Here is a 19,847-nt window from a genome sequence, read left to right on the forward strand (position 1 = left end):
AACTTTGCAGATGGGGAAACTGAGGCTCAAAGCGGACTCTCCATCTGCATGCCATACCCATGCTTCTGGTTGAGCCCTCATGATGCTGTGTTGTAACCATTTTGTTCCAGATGTTAAAGTGGGGCTTTGGCAGTGACATGATTCTGAAGCTTGGAAACCTCACGAATAGGAGCTGGAAAGCCTGCTTGCTGTTCTGGAGCTGTGAATGGTTTCAGCCTTCTCTGAGATGGAGGTGTGACTTTGTCTTTGGAGCAGACTATTGCTTTGTTTTGGCAAAAACTCCAGGTGTACCTTGTAGATGTAAGGCACCAGGATGTAAGCCAGGTGCCATGCATGGGTTGTAAGGGGAGTGGTGAAGGCACCGCTCATAGGTGCTTTGGGCTGGGAAATGAATGGCCAGTTTTTGACCACCACTAAGCAAAAGCCACAGCAAAAAACAGTCTTCAACCTTTCCATGTTTTTGTAATATTGCTTTAAAACAAAACTATAATTCTGTTTCTCACCCAACAGTTAAATCTCAGTAACACCAAAATGATTTTAATAAGGACACAGGACAAATCAGTTGGTGAGGGCTTCAAGCTATGGTGAGTTGGACACTGAAAAATACTACGAGTGCTCTTTATACTCACATGCTGACAAATGTGAACAGCTTGTCACCCACCACCTACACAAGGTGGGACTACATTCAGAAGATCCCAAAGTGCAGTGGCTTAGACAATGGAGGTCATTGCAATAATGACCTTTCAGTGCAGCTATGTCCTTGGATGACCTGGGTAAACCAATGGGACATTGATATATGTGACACAAACCAAGGCTTGAAAAGCAACTGCCTATTGGGACCTGCCTTCTCTCTCTCTCTCTCTCTCTCTCTTTCTCTCTCTCTCTCTCTCTCTGGAACACTGAGACTGCCATGAGAAGAAGCATCAGCTTACCTATGCGGGATAAACCAGATGCAGCAAAGACAGGCCATCCCAGCTGGGCCCCCTAGACCAACAGACCGTCAAGCCAGCCTAGGCCATCCAACTGCGCCCAGTCGTCCAGCTACCCAGCTGACCCACAGACTCAGGAGCCAAATAAGGTGATTGTCGTTTGGAGTTACTTAATTTGGGGTAGTTTGTTATGCAGCAAAAGCTAACAGATATATATGGTATAGAAACTTGTTTTCTTTCTTTTATGAATGACAACTCTGAAGCTCAGGGGTGGTACAGCATTCCTTTCTGTCAAGGACTACAGCTTCTCCCATGTGTTCCCCCATCCTTAGTCTGTGGCATGTGTTTCATGATCCAAGATGGTTGTCTAAGCTCCAGATGGTGCTGTTTGATTTTTAGCCAGAAGGAAGTAGGATAGCAGACTGAGGGAAGAAAAGTATGTTCCTTCTCCTTACAAATACTCCCCAGAAATTTCACATACCTCATAAACTTCCGTGTCAGTGACCGGAACTTAGTCACGTGGCCATAGGCAGCTACAAGAAAGACTGGGAAATGTAGTCGTATTTCTGGGAGCCACTTGTCCAGCTAAAAATTTGAAACTTTTTTGTTCTTTTTTTACTAAAGCAATGGGGGGGAAGGAATTTGGGGAGAAATTGGCAGGTCCTGTTTAGCTTCTCTCTGCCGGGAAGTCCTTCAGCACAGGGCTTTACTCGTCTTTGAATCGTTAGCACTTGGCAGATTGGCGGTGATGTTTGTGGGATGTCGCTGTGTGAGTGGAGGAGGGCACTTCTCCCCTCAGACCACTGAAGGGCGCTCACAAGTTCAGGAGTTACACTCTACCTCCAGCAGACGGTTGGCATCACTCTCCTATCAGCAACCAGATAATAGATCTTGTTAGCGAGGCTTCAGAACGCAGCAAGAACACCAGGAACCTTACAGTCAGAAATCCTGTCTCTGTCATTTATTTTCTTGATGACGTTGGGCAAAGGGACTGACTTGAAGTATTTTGTCTTAAAGAGAAAATAAAAATGTCTATCCAATGGGGAGCTATTCCTTACCCAGTACAGAGTTTTGGTTTTGGGTGATAAAAAGTTTTGGAAATAGTGGTGGTGACTGCACAGCATTGTGATGAAATTACTGCCACTGAAATGCACATTTAAAAATGGGCAAAAAAATTTCCAATCTCACAGGCATGCTGTGTTTCTGTGTGCACCTCAGGTGAGTTTACGTAAGAACATGACAAGGGAGACTATAAAAAGGCAAAAGTAGCCCCTGGCTGGTGTAGCTCAGTGGACTGAGCGCGGGCTGCAAACCAAAATGTCTCAGGGTCGATTCCCAGTCAGGGCACATGCCTGGGTTGCAGGCCCCGGCCCCCAGCAACCGCACATTGATGTTCCTCTCTCTCTCTCTCTCTCTCTCTCTCTCTCCCTCCCTCCCTCTCTCTCTCCCTCCCTCCCTTCCCTCTCTAAAAATAAATAAATAAAATCTTTTAAAAAATTGAATCTCTTTAAAAAAAAAAGGCAAAAGTAGAAAGCAACCACAAAAGGGTGGCCTGGGATTGTGCAAGGGGGTGAATGCAATGGTCAGAAGACAGTAATTACATTTTCCAAGAATATTTGAGTCTGGTAACCAGAGCCCTTTGTGGGCTCCTGGCAGCATGCAGACTACAGAGAACTGCCTAACATGCAGATTTAGGGACGCAGCGGCTCTCGGGCAGCCTTCTGTGCAGAACTGACAGTGCTTATGTTTGCAAATCCTCGAAAGCTACATCAACTGAGCTAGGTGAGACAGAGTTCACTTAATCTGGTCAGGCCTAGGCATTCAACTTCATTTTGACCAGCTCTTAAAGGGCACCTTTGTGCAGTCATTAGGGCTAATAATCAATATTCTGGTCCTGACCTCATGATATAAGGTCAAATTTCATTTCCCTACTCCTTTGCTTTATCAAAGGAAAGAAGAGCAGCAGTAATGTGTGTTGTGCTGAGTGAAAGTATGTCCCTTCTCTTGTCCTGCCTCAGTGATTACAGAAGTGCAGGACAAGATGAGGCCTCCATGTCCTGTGTCTACGCCTGACTGCAATGAGCCATATTTGCCACCCTGCACTACACAGGTAGCATGAGGGAGGAATACACCTTCATGTGTAATGCCACTGAACTGTTAGCATTGTTCGTCACTACAGCATTACTTGGCCTAACCTGACCAATGCTGTGTGTCTCTCTCCCTGGACTAAGTGAATATTTTACCATAGAGATTAAACTCTAGAGTTAAGGAGTGTGAATTTCAAACTGGGTTAGCTACTTCCCCAGTGTGATCTTGGACAAATCAATAAACTTCACTGTGCCTATTTCCTAGAAAATGAGGATGAAAATGAAAACCACCTCTTTGGGTTTTTATGAGGATTAAACTAGGTGAGCAACATAGTAAGTCCCCAAAAATGTTGGATGATGATGATCGTTTAATTCTCTCAACTCTGTGTAATGTTTGCTGATGTATCAAGCCACTGAGTTTCGGCACTGTTGCTGCAAGTAATAAGAGAAAGTTTTGAGATTAGAATTCAGCCCTGACCTGTTAATCCAGGTGCAGGCACAGGTCTATGTCCCTGGAAGCTGTCCATCTCCAGTGTGCAGCCTCTTCTCCTTCTGTCCTCGTCCATTCTCTAAAGGGCCCTGGGCCACAGACTTGGAGCCAGAGGCCAGGAATCAGACCCTTACACGTGGGATCCGTTTGATTCCCTTCTGCACCAGACTCCCCGTTTGATCTGCCAAAGCCAAATAACTTATTTAAACCATTTTAAAATGGGATGCACAAAGTAAAAATAACCAGATGGTGCAAAAGTGTGCAGAGAGAGGTCTCTCTCCCATCCTGATGTCCAGACTCCCAGTTCCCCTCCCCGGAGGCAACTATGCTGCCTCAGAGTGGGGCTTTGAATCAGTTCCTGTTTTTCCTCTGGCTGCACCATCAGGGGGACATACTTTGGGGGAGAACATCCTTCCTGCCCCATCAATGCCCCACTGCTCCCTCCCAGCAGCAGCAGCCCCCGACTGGCCACCTAATCCTGCCCCTTCTGCTCCATGTGTTCAAGCCACCTTCTCCAGGAAGAACTTTTTAGTAACTCCAGCTGTTCCTCACCACCCTTCTGACAACAGTACTATTTCTGTCGCATATGTGGACATTTTTGTCATATCCAGTTTATCAGGTGCTAGTTTCTAATTGCTTGATGTGGGCTACCCTCCCTTCCGCAACCAGCCCGAAGGTTAATGGTCTATCTCCAGTGGCTTCTATTACCACCCATGCCCTGATGACTCCCAAATCCACTCTCCTGAGTCTCCGATGGATTTCTAGTAGCAACTGGGCATCTTCCTATGTCCTTATGGGGATGTTCAAAACAGAATTCTTGCTTTTGCCCTTAAATTGCTCAACTTTCTGAACCTCCTCTCTCAACAAAGGGCATTCACATTTACTTAGTCATGCAAACTTGGAACTTCAGTCACTAAACCCCAACAGCCTTCTCCGCAGACCCCGCCCGCGCCCCAGCCCAAGAGGAGAGGACCTGTGTGCGTGGGAAGGCAGGAGGAGAAGGGCTGTCCCGGGACCCCTTTCTCTGCACTCCCGCGGGCCCTGCCCTTGGTCAGGCTCCACTGTCTCTTGCCTGGTTTATAGAAGTTGCTTCCAAATTGGTCATCCTTCTTACCGTCTCTTCCTCCCAACTCATTTTGTTATCCCCTGACAGTGTCTTCATTCTCAAGGACGGTTGTAAATCATCTCACTTTCCTGATCAAGAACTTTTCAGGGTTTCCCTCTTGCTTCCGGCCCCTGCAGATTTCCTTCTTGTATTCTTCCCCACCATTCTCACCGCCACTCTCCCCCTACACCCCTAAAATCTGGGCGAAGTGGCCACCTGCCCCTCTCCGGACAGGCTGCTTTAAAATGGTCTCTTTTCCTTGGTGATGGTGCTGATGTTCCCAAGCATTGCCTGCTGTTTCTAGGTGCAAGAAGGCTGTGATGTGTCTTATGGAGAAAATACTTGTTTTAAAAATATGTTAAATAAGCTTCATTCACTCTGATATGGCTAGAGGTTATAATGCGGTTGGCTCTAAATGCAAAATTAATGAGTTATAATATATATTAAATCAGGTATCTTCTTTAAGCAGAAGCCTATGAAACAAGGCTAGGTACTGATCAGTTGATGAAAATGTTGGGACCAGAGGCTCACCCTGTATCTCTTTTCCCTAGGAACAATGGTCCAATACCCACTAATTCATGTTCTTGTTGACTTTAAACAGCATATCTACTGTGAATAACAATAATCAACCATATTTACCTTTTACCTTTGTGTTATATGACACAGCAACAACGAAAACTTGAGTAGGGCAGAAATTTCACCTACGCTGGAACAGTGCTTAGCACCTAGTAAGATTTTAATAAATATTTGTCAAATGACAACAAATAAATGAGTTAGAATACACTTTGCCTGGATCTTGGAAGAAGGGAAAATTGCATCTTTATTTTTATTACTCTCGAGCTGAAAGAACACAGTCCCTTTGATCATGCAGATAGGCAACCAATCACAGTAAAATTATGGTATTTGTGACAGTCACAGTAGAAGTTATCGGTATTTTTAATCACAGCATAGTTGTTGTAGATACTTGGAATAAAATTTCACACTAATAGATACTTCAAATTACAGTAGTACTTTACCCACTAACAAATATCATTATTTTTTATGTATTAATAAAGAAACATTTTACACCGCACATTTTAATAATTGTACTGGAGAATAATTGTGTTCCTTTGAAATGGTGTAGTTTTTATTTTTTACATTTAAAACACTGAAACAATCTGAGATGATCTCCATAAGCTTCCTCAGATGATCAACTAGGTCAGTGGTACAAAAGAGTTTAAGAACCTTGGTCTAGTTTGAGGTCAAGGCCACATTCAGGTAACATGTCCAGGGTCATGAAGTTACTTAGATAGCAGAACTAGTGCCCATACTCAAATCTGCCTTCAAGCACCCCCAGAATGAGTCTCTTCATTCTGAGGGCTCCTCCACGAAGACCCTCCTCTGTGCATCCCCTCAGACACCTGGGAGAGCACTGGCAGAAAGTTTCCGGTAAATTCCATGGAGTGCCTCAAGTGCTGGCCACGTGCAGAGCCTTCTCACAGGAGCCGGAGGGCACTGCTCTTCCAGGTACGGCCTGAGAACTGTTACGGGCCAACGACGAGAAGAGTAATTGAGATCACGGGTGTAGAAACTGTTAGAGCCATTTGAATAGAGCAATAACATAACTAAGGCTTATATGTGGTATGTCTTTGGTTTGCAAATATTTTGTTTTACTAAATCATCAGTCTGCAACAGATTGGAAATTTACAAAAACAAAAATTAAACAAAAAATACTGGTCTTTCTTCCACACAAAGTTTGAGAAACACTGTCATGGGGGGACACAGTGTACAGAAGTTTCGGAAAGAGACATTGACACTGCTGGGCACATGCTCTGAAAAATGTGAATCCAATGCAGAACACAGAAGCACATGAGACAAGCAGAAGTGGGGAAGACACAGGGCTGAGGAGGCATTTAAGCTGTGTTTTTACTGATACCTACAAGTAGAAGTGATGCCTTAGAGGGTGGTGCAAGCAATGAGGCTGAGCAGGAGCCAAGGCAAGGAGTGTAGCAAGGTGCTACACTCCTTGGTGCATCAGAGAAAGGTGCATCAGAGAAAGCTGTTACCAGGCACGATAGGGACAATGTCTATGGTGAGTGGGAACAGGAGATGGTGCGAAGCAGCCTGGAAGGGCTAGTGGAAGTGAACCTTGATGGCTTTGGAAACATGCTGAGGCTTTGGGTCTTTTTGAGTAGGCCACAAAGAACAGTGGGTCTATTTTGAGTAGGGAATGAAATGACCACTTTTGAGTTTTAAATGATAATATCTGTTGAGCCAAACTAAATTTTAAAAATTCTCAGGCACTGACTTTCAGGGGAAGAACTTCTCTCTTCCATCAGAATGTGCAAATACACAAAGATTGATTTCCATGCCTGGGTGAGTACGTGCAAAGATGTGCATGAAGGGGGAATGCTCTCGAAAACCAATGTGTCTCTTTTCTTCTCTCCTCTCTTTTCCTTTCCCTTCTCCTTTCCTCTTTTTTCTCTCTTAGTCTCTATTACTTAGCACTTTCCGATACTACTTTCTGTGATGATGAAAACGGCCTGTATTGGCACTGGTAAGCACTGGCCTCGTGGTCACCAAGCCTTTGAACTATGGCTTCTGTGGCTGAGGAACTAAATTTTAAATTTTAATTAATTTAAATTTCAGTAGCCACATCTGGCCATTGGCTACCATATTGGATAATACAGTGACTTTTTCTACAATGAAACAGAGAAGGAAAATATAAATGCCAAGTAGTCTGAAGAGAGGGAAGATGGAAATGAGTCCTTCTGCTTTTAACCCACACATCTATGTTTTAACCTATTTGGGTTTAGCGGGCCTCTTGGAAAGAGGTTGGGGTGCCAGGAGCTTGGGGTTCTCACATGGTTTTGGTGTGTTGCCTTAGACAGGTCCCTGCCAGGGGAAAGGCAAGAACTAATGCCCACTGAGTATTAGCAGAGTACCAGGCATAGGCCTGGGAGGTGCGGGTAGGCACTTTCACAGATTACCACATTAGAATGTTCATGGCACACTGAAATAGCATTTGTATTCTGATGTCACAGATGAGGAAAAGGAGGTTTAGAGAGGTGAGCAAATTGTCCAAGTCAACCTTCTGGTGAGAAGGTATTTAGATATTTAGAGCCAGTTCTAAGGTCAAGCTCTTTCTACTGCACCTCTGTGCTTCCCTAAACTCTTCTCATCACCAACAGGACAGGACTGGCGATCCTCCTGCTGTCTACCCTCTGAATGAAGGTTAAGAGGACCGGAAATGTTGATGAGGCAAAGGTGCTGCGTGCGCTCAAGGGAAGGAGGGAGGTGACGTTTTCTGAGAGTGCAAGCAGGGCACAGCATTCTGCAGTGGTTCTGCACTCTCACTGCTATTGAACATACTTAAAATTTTCCATTTAGAAATGTCTGAGGCCAAGCCTGTTTCAATCACGTAAAAACCAGTATCAGTTTAGAAAGGTTATTGCAGCCTTTCCAATTCCAGTCAACATTAAAAATGCAAATGTTTGCTTTTTAAATATAGCCTTTGGCCACCAGCATTCAGGACGCAGGGTAAACCACAGCGGGCAGCCATTGCGCACCAAGGGCTCGCTGGGCTCAGCAGGAAGGAAGAGGAGGTTGTGCGGAAGGTCCCAGTCATGCCAGACTGATAGAGCCACTCCCAGCCCCATGAAGGTCAGGGTCCTTGGAGGTTGTCCAGCGTCGGTCACGGAATCAGACATTCTTTTGCTGGGGGCAGGGTTTTCTTTGTCCTTGTCTTCCCATTACCTAGCCCATCACTGGTTTCATGGTAAGAGCTCAAGGGTATTTTTGAATAAGTAAATTAATTCATTCTTCATATTTTTTTTTAGATATCTTATGTCCCAGCACTGTGCAATGCTGGCAAATGGGTACAGAAACAGGCCATTTGGGGAAATCAACTCAAGAAATTTACCATCTTAGGATAATAAAATATTCAAATAAATGAAAATAACACAAAACAGTGCAAGTTAACCTTACCGTAAGTGTTAATGCTGGACTTTGCTAACAAAAGGTGTTTGAAGATGTGCCAGGGGAAGAATGCTTGTGTGGTTGGACAAGGGGATTCTGGATGATCTCAGAGTAACTGGGCAGCGAGATCAGCAGTGGGAGCTTCTTGGAGGAGGTGCCAAGAACCATTCTTGGGGTGGGCTCATGTCCTTGGGAGTCCCCTTCACTCAGATTGCAGGCTTCCTGGCGGCTGGCCTGTATCTTACTCAGTTCCGCACCCCAGTACTTCACATGGGGCCTGACACACAGTAGGAAACAACATATGCTAAATAAATGAATGAATAAATAAACAAAAGTTAGGAATGCATGAGGAATCATGACAACAAGCATTTATTGAGCATTTCATATGTAACAAACACTTTATAATACAGCTTTTAAAAACTATTTATTTATTTATTTTTAGAGGGGGAGAAGGAGAAAGAGAGGGAAAGAAATGTTGACAGAGAGAAACATTTGATAGATTGCCTCTTGCACACCCCCAACTGGGGACCTGGCCCACATCCCAGGCATGTGCCCTGACTGGGAATCAAACCAGCAACCTTTTGGTCTACAGGCCAGCTTTAGTCCACTGAGCCACACCAGCCAGAGCATACATCTTCTTAATTAGGTATAATGGTTAGCATGCAGCCAGGAGGAAAAAGTCACATCAGTTACTTGAACAGAGAGAATTTAATGCAAAGGACTGTTAACTAGGTATAAGGTTGTTAACTAGGCAATAGAAAGGTAAAATCAGAGCTATAAGCTAAAAGAGAGATAGCAGTTGCAGAAAACTGCTATCACCCTAGGCATGAGGAACCACAGGGGGGAAGTTAGAATTATTAAAATTTAGAGACTGATTGGAGAAACCTTGTGAGCTGAAACTCAGACCACTGAGGAGAAGCCACTGGTGGTCTGGCGCTAACATCTCTGATTGGCTGTGATAAAGCTAATTCTGTGTTGAGAAACTGCAAACTGGCTTCAGCTATGCTATGGGGAGGCCTTGCCACTGTTGGTTTATAATGCATTGCTGAGTGATACTCATAGGTACCTAACAAACTCTTTATCCTTCAAGACCCAGTTCAGTGGCCGTCTCCCCTGAGAAACCTTCCTGATCTCTTCCTTCAGATAGGAAACCTACAGATAGAAGCAAGTCTCATATTTTCCCTCCAGCTCTGCAGCTCCCTCCAGCACCCCTGCCGGCAGAACTTAAGAGGGAGTCACCTGGCTGAGCAGAAATGTGATTTGCAGAGACCCAGCCCCATCATCATAGAGCAGAGTACAGAAGGGTTTTGGAGCTGAGACACTGTGGTATCCTAACTGGTACAGGAATCTTCTCATCGATGCTGTGATGCAGGTCCTACTCCCACTATACAGGTGAGGGGGCCTAGGGTCTAGAGAAGTCAAGGTGACTTGCCTATAGACTGAAGCGGCAGTCCCCAGATTTGAAGCCATGTCCATCTGCTCTTAATGGCGATATTATACCAAGTTCCCCTCACACTTTTATGTGAAGAAGGCACCAGGGAATAGAACAGACTTGAAGTCCCAGTGTTATTTGGTTGGCAGCTGGGGAGGAGGTGGGCGGAGGATTCAGGCATCCCCTGTAAGAGCAGGGAAGCAGGAGTGGGGTGGTCCTGACAAATGTCTCTCAATGTGTCATTTTATTCTCTCACTCTATTGTCCTTTAAGAAAGTTGAAATCTTTATTCATTGATCCAAAATTAACTACCCAACAACTTCCTTTCCATCCTTCAAGACCTAGCTCAGATATCACCTCCCCTGAGAAGCCTTCCTGATTGGTACAGAACCAGCCATGCCCCACAGCGCCCCCATAGGACTTGGTGCAGACACCTGGGCTGAGTTTACTTGTCCATCTGCCACACTAAACTGTGGGTTGCTTGAAGGCAGACTTGGGTCCATCTAGACTCTGCCTGGTACCCAATGTCTAGTGAAAATGGTAAAGGCTTGTTCCTCCCAGAAGTATGCTTCTGTGGGAGCACTGGCAACTTCAGGACCATGTGTTTTGACTCATTCTTGGTCCAAGTGGTGAAAATGTGGAAAATAAACCAAAAAGCCAACCCCTCCCTTTGTTTTGGCCCTTCATCTATCACCTTTTCCAACCCATTCTTCTCACTTCAGTTAGAGGCAAACATAACCATCTGAAGCCCCTTCTAAAGCCTTCCCAAGGTTTCCCATTGCTCTCGGGATAAAGACTAGCTCCTCAACATTGTCACCCAGATCCTCTGGCATCTATCCCCTGTCCCTCACCAGCCTCGATTCTCCCTATTCCCCATGCCCTTTCTGCCTCCCTCTACTCCACCCTCCAGCTATTGAACCTCTTCAGTCTCCCACACTCACCAAGCTCTTTGCATCTTGGTCTTTGCAGGTGGGCTTCCTTTACCCAGGGCTCTCTGTTCTTGCTTTCTTTGTCCAAGTCACTCTGACTTATCTTTTAACTCTCAGCTGCTGAGTCACTCCCTCCAGAAGGTTATTGCCAGGGTAACTTGATGCTCCCAGAGCAGCCTGCTCCTGAATTGTGATGGCCTGCATTTGCTCAGGATGAGGAGCTCCCTGGCACATGTCAAGGGCTCCATAAGATAGGTCCAAATTAATTAATTAATTAATTAATTAAAAACTCAAAAACAACAACAAAAAACCTAGAAGTGTCTCCAGATGATTCTGGAAGTCAGGTGCCGCCTAAGATGTGGTGAAATAACTCTTTCCCAGTGTCCAGGAGTCTTGTGAAAAGAAAATCTCTGGAATGGGGTACAGGGCTCTGGACCCAGAGTCAGGAGATCAGGGTTGGAGCTTTGGTGATTTGGGGGTAAGCTCGTTTGTCACTGTGTTAGATTCTTCATCTCTGGAACAAGTATAATAGGAGATGAAAACTTATTTTCCTCTACTCTTCTAGCTTCTGCAGCTAGGGTCCAGGAAATCAAACTGACAAAAGACAGATTAACAAGAGAAAAAACAGTTATGAATGCATGCAGCAATGCCAACAAGCTAGAGAAACTCAGTGATGAGTTTCTCAAAGGGATGGTTAGAATTTGAGTTTTATATAGCATCTTAATGAAAAACAATAAATTTGTAAAATGAGGCTTAAGCTTTTAGGTACTGTAAACTGTGGGTAGATAAGTATATGGGGAAACCAATAGAAAATAGAAGTTATTTTAGTAAGGTATGTTATGTAGATTTCTCTTGGTGCCATCTTTATTTTTAAGCATATTTTATTGATTATGCTATTACAGCTTTCCCATTTTTTCTCCCCTTTGTTCCTCTCCACCCTGCACCCCACTTCCCACCAGCATTCCCCCTCCCTTAGTTCATATCCATGGGTTGCACATATTAGTTCTTTGGCTTCTCCATTTCCTATACTATTCTTAACCTCCCCCTGTCTATTTTGTACCTACCATTTATGCTTCTTATTCCCTGTACCCTTCCCCCAATGTCCCCCTCCCCCATCCTACTGAAAACCCTCCATGTGATCTCCAATTCTGTGATTCTGTTCCTGTTCTAGTTGTTTTCTTAGTTCATTTTGTTTTTGTTTTTTAGGTTTGGTTGTTGATAGTTGTGAGTTTGTTGTCATTTTACTGTTTATATTTTTTATCTTCTTTTTTTTAGAATAGTCCCTTTAACATTTCATAAAATAAAAGCTTGGTGATGATGAACTCCTTTAACTTGACCTTATCTGGGAAGCACTTCATCTGCCCTTCCATTCTAAATGAAAGCTTTGCTGGATAGAGCAATCTTGGATGTAGGTCCTTGCCTTTCACGACTTGGAATACTTCTTTCCAGCCCCTTCTTGACGCGTGCCCACCTGCCTGCAGTGAGCACAGAACGCTGTGGATGGCTCGTCAACACTCGAGAAGAACATACACAGAGACAACCAAGTCCTGTGGGGAAGTAGGAACGGAATGGCTACTCTCTCTGGTGGGGAGAGTGCCCCGTTCCCCCTCAGGGAGAAGATTTTTATTGGTTTCGTTTGCATAAGAATTCAGGTAAAGCTCATTATTCATTGCTAGAAAGTAAGAATCAAACAATAGATAACAAGGAATCTGAGGGCCTATTTTGAGTCAGGGTCAAAGAGCTGTAAAAAACTTGAAAGAACAAACTTACTTCTTCCCTGGACACTCAGCATTCAACTGAGAGCATTCTAAACAAAGCAGGTTTCACAGGGTTTTACATATTCTTTCTTAGGCCTGATCACCCAGGGGACCCGCCCTTTTCAGCACCGAACTGCACCACCCTGTCATTGTTTCAGGCTTAGGTGGAGCAAGGGATCTAAGGCAACTAAGAGATAAGGAGGTTTTCTCACAGATGATGAGGACTCAGGCTATGTCAAAGCTGAGGAGCGAGGGTCCATCACCCCCTTTTGCTGTAGCTCCCAAAGTCCTTTCTTGGGGACCTCCCACGTGATCGTGCCTGTCTTAGATCATTCCCCCCTTGGGGAATCTTACCCATCATTGGCTAACCGACCAATCATTGGGGTTCAGTTATGAATGAAGCAGCAGAAGCAGCGCTCCTGCCAGGGAGATAAGCTTTTGTCTCCTTGCTGGTTTACGGTTCAAGGCCACTCCCTCAGCCTTAGCCTTCGTGGGGGTTACAGCTTCTGATACCAGGCAGGGCAGTCCCCAGCACCTTCTTGCCTGCGAGGTTTCTTTTTAGAAATCAGCTGATAGTCTAATGGGAACTCCTTGGTAGGTAACTGTCTCCTTTTCTCTTGCTGCTTTTTAGAGTCTCTCTTTATCTTTCATCTTGTGTAATGTAATTATGATGTGCCTTGCTGTGTGCTTCCTTGGGACCCATTTCTTTGGGACTCTCTGAGCTTTCTGGACTTCCTAGCAGTCTATTTCCTTTGCCAGATTGGGGAAGTTCTCCTTTATTATTTTTTCAAATAAGTTTTCAATTTCTTGTTCTTCTTCTCCTTCTAGCACCCTTATGAATTGAATGTTGGAATGTTTAAAGTTGTACCTGAGGTTCATAAACCTCTCTTCATTGTTTTGAATTCTTGTTTCTTCATTCTGTTCTGGTTGAATGTTTATTTCTTCCTTTTGTTCCAAATCATTGATTTGGGTCCCAGTTTCCTTCCCTTCACTATTGATTCCCCATATATTTTTCCTTATTTCACTTTGCATAGCCTTCACATTTCCCTCTCTTTTGTGTCCATACTCAATCATTTCTGTGAGCATCTGATTACCAGTGTTTTGAACTGTACATATGATAAGTTGGCTATCTCCTCATCATTTAGTCCTGTTTTGGGGGTTTTGATCTGTTCTTTCATTTGAGCCATGTTTCTTTATCTAAGTGCACTGTTACATTGTAAGGGGCGGAGCCTTACATATTCTCCAGGATGGGGCAACCCACATTGCTGAGTTGTGGTAAGTTGTGGTACTGTCTGTTGGGGAGGGGTCAGAGAGGGAACAATGCCATTTGCTCGGCTCTCTGCTGGCTTTCAGTCACTTTCCCTGCTACCCACAAGTAAATTAGGCCCTCCTGGTGCTGATTTCCAGGTGGATAGCTTTGTGTATATTCTAGGACCCTGTGGTTCTTTCTCCCCAATGAACTCTCCTGTGAGGCTGGGAGTTTATCCTGCCTCCAAAACCTCTACAGGTTTTTACAGCCAGAAGATTTGAGGCTTTATTTTCCCATGCTGGAACTCTGGGTTGTGTGGTCTGTCTTGCTTCCCAGTTGTTCCTCCTGGTTTATCCACACCTGAATGTGGGACTGCCTGGTCTGCCAGCTGCCACCTCACTGTGTGTCCTCTCCACCCTGGCTGCCCAACTCCACCCCTCCTACCAGTCTGGATGAATGTTTCTTCTTTAACTCCTTGGTCGTCGGACTTGCATACAGTTTGATTTTCTGGCAGTTCTGGTTATTTTTTGTTTTTAAATTTGTTGTTGTCCTTCTTTTGGTTGTGCAAGGAGGCAAAATGTGTCTACTTACACCTCCATCTTGGCCAGAAGTCTTCGTGCCATCTTTAGACTTACGATAAGAGTCTGGAATTGTCTCCTGTAATTAAGAGTCTAAGAGTTGTTGTCCTGAGTCTTCCACCCCCTGGTACAGGAGAGAGTAGTATCTTCACAAATGGAAATTTACATTCTGTTTTTGGGCAAGTAGGGAGCTAGGGCAGAAAGCTTTTGGGGCCAGTGGTCCGATGTATGTATCTCAATTGTCTTCAGCTCCAAAGAATCCCTATGGCAAAGTGGCATATCTCTGGGTGGCATATTCTGATTGTCTGCAGTCTTAAAACACCTGTCCTTCCCAACACAGAGGGTTGCAATGTGATGGCGCATGTGGAAACTCTGTGTAAACTGTAAAGTGCTTTACAAATCCCAGGCATTCCCATTCCCATGACAATCACCTCTACCAGAGAGCCCAGGCCACATCCTTGAAAGCCTCATCCACAGCAGACCAAACCCAGATCTTAAGCCTTTCTTCTCCCCCAGGGCCAAGTTAAAGCTTTTTACAGAGACAACACATCAAAGCCCCAACTGAGGATTTTTATAGTTCAGTGTTTTACAAGCGTTCTTCTTGAGCGATAAAGAGTCTGGAGGAAACGTGGGAAAGCTAATCTAAACTTCCTGTTCCCCAGCCCGCAGTCCCCACGCCTGCTTCTTTTATGAGGAAGCCTACAGGCTGCTCCTGACTGTTGTTTTCGTCATCCATGATCCCCGTGACCACTGTTTCTCCCAGACACGTCTACTTAAAAAAGATCCAATGCACCTCATCGTCCCAGGCTCCCAAGGGCAATAAATCAAATGGCAGAGCTTATTAAACATCAACCAGCCACAGAGATAGGATGTTCCAAAAAATGAAAAATCCTCCTGAAATTTACTCTTTAAGGCAAGAGACATCCATGGAATAAGCATGAACACACCTACTATGTCAGGTATTTAACATGTTTTACATCACTTAAAGCTTACATCAACTATCCCCATTTTATGGATGAGTGCATTGGAGCCCAGAAAGATTTTAGCTGGCTGGCTGGCTGGGAGGGTGGATGGCTGAGTGGACAATTGTGGGTGAAGAAGCTTCTTGTCAGAGTCAAGCAGCTTCTGGTCTTGCGTTTGCCCAGAGGGCAGAGCTGTCACATGTTTCCACACTGAGCTCCTCAAAGAAAGGACTGAGCCTGTCCCTAGGCCGATGTGCAACAAGGCCGTGCTCTGGGAAGGCTGTTTCCTGGAGGTAAGAATACAGAGGGTCTTTCAGATTTCACTTGCAGCTTTGGAGCCAGAAGAAGCTGTCGTGGCTCCACCATGTATGTACTTACTGTGCGAACACCTTTGTGCTTGGCTCCTCCATCTGAAGAATGGAGAACAGCCCAATCTCACTGCCCCACGAGGTGTAAGTAATGTCATCAAGCAGAAACATTTGTTAAATATTTGTAACAATATTTGTGTTACATATAAGTTAGTTTTTTCTTTTCTCTCCCCTGGGCAGTATGAAAATCATTACAGAGGTGAGCTGAAAGTGGTGAGAATCTCCCCTGAAGGCGGAAAGTCCAGCTGTAGGCCAGTGTTGCTCTGGAGCATGCCTGGCTGTACACCTCTGGAGTTGAGAAAAAAAATAGCTTCTGTTGAGGTAGCCAATACAGAAATGAATTTTTCCCTGTCATCGTAAAATCTCTCTTCTTTTGACTGAGAGAGGAACAGGTAGGGAGAAGAGCTGGGGGCACAGAAAGGAGGGAGGTTAAAGGACCAAAGGAAAAAGTGTCCTTAGATTGCTTCAGAATGGGAGTGTGTGTGCATGTAAACAGATACACACACTTGTGTGGGTGGGTGTGTGGAGAGGAGAGTGTGCGTGGTATACGGGTGGGCTGTGTGTGAGCTGCTGTGCATGTTTGTGGTGGAAGGTCTGGAAGAAGGCTGGATGTGTGGGACGTGTGGGGAGGGGAGGAGGTACAGGGTGTGCAGATGGCGGTGGGTTCATGGGAAGGGAAGTGTGGGCTGTGGGTGTGTGTAGTCGCACTGACAGGATGGGCCTCAGTAATGCATAAAATCACATGTGTCTCAGCACCAGCACGGTTAATAAGCTCTTCACTGGAAATTCATAAATATGCTTATTTTCCATTCATTCACTTATTTCTTTTTCCATTGCCAACATGGACCTATGGTGAAAACACAAAAAAATTAAAATCCCTGAGGAACTCACGATCTTGTTGGAGAAAGTAACACACAGATAAGTTTCATAACAATAATGAACAAGTTTGCCGCCTGCCAGGCACTACTCCGAGCACTTTCTGTGTATAGTTGGCTAACAGCTCACAGAAACCTTCCACCGTAGATCCCACGGTGATTCCCACTTAACAGGTGAGGAAACTGAGACTTGGAGTAACTGGTCCAACGTCACACAGCTTGTGGGTGGAGCTGGGATTCCAACAACCGCTGCCTGGCTCCTGAAACATGCTCTTGGGTGTCACCTCCCTGGAATGCCATCTGTTCCCGCTGGCCTACAAGGGCCTGGCTTCTCTTACTTATGAAGGTCTGGCTGCCACGGACCTGCTGCCTGAGTCCAGTCTCCTCTCCCATGCCTTGCCCTACATCTCCTGCTCTGTTCCTACTTCTCATGTCACACCAAGACTAGGCAGAGAGGGGTACAGAGAGGAGACCAGTGTAAACTTAGGGGCCCATGTTTCTCCCTGCCCACTAGCTTCCCCACCAGACATGGGGCAAGGATGCTGGTCCCACGGTATTCTTCACCCCAAATGCCTTCCTCCTGCTGGTCCTGAGAGGTGATGCCTATGACAGCCACCACACTGGGGATGCCGGGCTTTGGGCACATGCAGGGGTCAGACTTTGGTCCTCAGGGTCATAATAACATCTCCCTCCATAGAGCTCTTGCTGGGGCCTGGAACAGGCTCAGGAGCTTTAGGTATGTTCTGTCAGCTTAATCCCCATGGCATCTGTGTGAGGCAAGGACTATTAGCCTCCACTCACAGGGCTCAGAGATGCCAAACGGCCGGTTCAAACAGTGGTGCTGAGAGCACAGGCTGTGCCCCATGCCAGCTGCTGCTTGGTCTTTCCCTCTCTGCACTGGATTCCAAGTAGAGTGCAGAGCTGGTCCTGGCTCTGCACCGTGGGGAGCGAGAGTGGGTGGTTCTTCATTCTGGGCCACCTCTGTCACGAAGCGCTGGTCTCGGGAGCGGGCTAGGGCTATTAACCTGCAAGACCAAAGAGTTTCCCTGGACTAACTCACCCTAGGTAAGCAAACAGAGGAAGACCTGCTGTCTCTCTGAACTTTGCCTCGGCCTGTCATTGCGTCTCACATGCCCCGCTGCCTGGGTCCTAGGGAGAGTGGCTAAGTGTTCAAACTGAACAAGCAGATTCATTCAAGCTTCCCCAAGCCGTTGGAGCCCAGAGCATGGAGATCCCTTTTGATAGTACGTCACATGAGCAAAGAAGAACTCTTCCCCCTGTGGTAGTTCCTTGAATCACCTGGGTGTTTTGAGGGGATCAGTAGAGGCAACAGTAGGTGGGAGGACACAGTGACAGCTGAAGTGCCAATGGTGGTGGGGCCGGCAGTGCGTGTGGCAGGAACAGAGGAGGACAGGACACAGGTCATGTGGCAGCAGACGCCACATGGCTGACCCAAGGCTGACACAGGAATCTCTACAAGGCGCTCCCAGAGGGAGGCAGCATTTTGGTTTGGGGAACGGTTCAAAGGAGAACTGTTAGGCACCCCAAAGGAGGGGTTAGGCACCAGTGAGGACTGGAGTGAGAGTGTGCTTACGGCAAGTTACCGCTCCAGCAGTCACAGCCATGTTTGCACAGGCTCCAAAAGGCCTCGGTGCTGCCTCTGGGACAGTGGAGGTTTCAGAATTTCAGTACAAATGCTAGCCATTGTCTTTTCTAAAAGGAATAATTCAACAAATAGCCCTGCTGCAAGGGGGAAGGGACATTCCTCAGCTGAGTTTTGTCCCACTCCTGACTGTCCAGTAGAGCAGGGAAAGTCATCTGAGTCAACTCAGGCCAGTTGGTAACCTATGACCTGTGGCCCAGCACAAAAAGGGAGCCAGGCCAATCAGATTCCCATCTCAGGAATTTGAACCAAGAAATGCTGAGATATGCAGGCAGTTAGCGGTGGGGCTGGAGGCCACTGGAATGCATTGAAAGGTTGTCTACAGTAAAGCCAAAGCTTCGAGGGCTGTGTGAGGAGGAGAGAGCCAGAGTAAGCAAAGAACTGGTTAGTAGAATCAGTGTGGTGGGAAGTGAGACTCTGGACTTTCCTGGACTTGCTGAGAAAGGCAGGGACAGGGTGGAAATCACGTGGTCCCTGGCACACAGAAGCACCTAGAGCACCTCCAGTCCCTACTCCAGCTCTGAATGCACCTCGCTCCCTTTCTCCTGAGGTGTTGAGAATGAAAGGCTCTCTGTTCCTCGAAACCAGAAAACCAGAGCCTCTGACAGAACAGGTGACTCCCTGCAGGATGGCAGGGAGGTGTGGGGTTGCAGGAGACCCAATCTTCAGTCCATGGGGGCTCTGCAGGTTACAGCAAGGCTGGCGAAGGACTGGGTGAGCAAGGCAGAGAGTCTGGACCTGCTGATCAGCTGCCTCTCAACCGCATTTGAGGCAACACAAGAGAAAGTTGACTTTGAAGGCACCACACATCTGAGCTGTGCCTCGGGAAGGCAGGCAAAACCACGGATAGGTTCCCCAGGCCCAGGGGCTGGACTGCCTTGATTCCAAGTTTCTCTTTCTGCCTGTGGGAACCTGAGAGGGAAACCTACTCTTCTAAGTCTCAGTTTCCACCTCTCTGAAATGGAAATAGAACTTCCTCCCTCAGGTTGTTGGGGTTGTTATCGGGGATTGTGGGGTGGGCGGAGGGGATGCCTGGAAAGCAAGATGCCTCTCGGGTAAAACCCTCTTTTTTAGCAACTGAAAGTATGTGTATGAACTCCTCCATGAGGGCCTAGAAGGGCACGAGGTTGAGGAGTCTCTCTGTAGAATTTTCTGCCTGCAGTGACCAGCACAGACCTGTCCAGTGACAGGAGACCACCCCTTCTTTTTGTCACCTGCAGGGACTCTGTGGGGAAAGAGGCTTTCTGAGTCACCCTGGCCACAGACAGGCCTGACTTAGCCAGACTTATTAATAGGAGTATGTCTGTTTCTGCCTGAAAATAGCCTTAGAAAGTTATTTCAAATGAGCTTCCAGGTGGGTGGTCAGATCGTTTTTTATTGTCTTCCTCTCAGGAGAACTTAAGAACTCTCATATGTTCCTGTTTCATTTATAGCAAAACAGTCATAACAGGAAGATCCATTGCTCTG

At 46.0% G+C, this 19,847-nt stretch overlaps 1 long non-coding RNA gene across 1 annotated transcript; it reads right to left on the reverse strand.

Annotated features, from left to right (window-relative positions):
* Positions 1 to 5,467: 5,467 nt before the first annotated feature.
* On the reverse strand, positions 5,468 to 11,017 carry LOC123816543. Its single transcript, XR_006785291.1, has 3 exons — positions 10,941 to 11,017; positions 8,578 to 8,872; positions 5,468 to 6,131 (listed from the first exon to the last, which is right to left on the reverse strand). It is a non-coding gene; the product is annotated as an uncharacterized LOC123816543 (long non-coding RNA).
* Between the last annotated feature and the right edge of the window lie 8,830 nt (positions 11,018 to 19,847).

This window comes from Phyllostomus hastatus, unplaced genomic scaffold (assembly GCF_019186645.2).
Source record: "Phyllostomus hastatus isolate PE091 unplaced genomic scaffold, TTU_PhHast_1.1 phas_contig_209, whole genome shotgun sequence".
Lineage (NCBI taxonomy): Eukaryota > Metazoa > Chordata > Mammalia > Chiroptera > Phyllostomidae > Phyllostomus > Phyllostomus hastatus.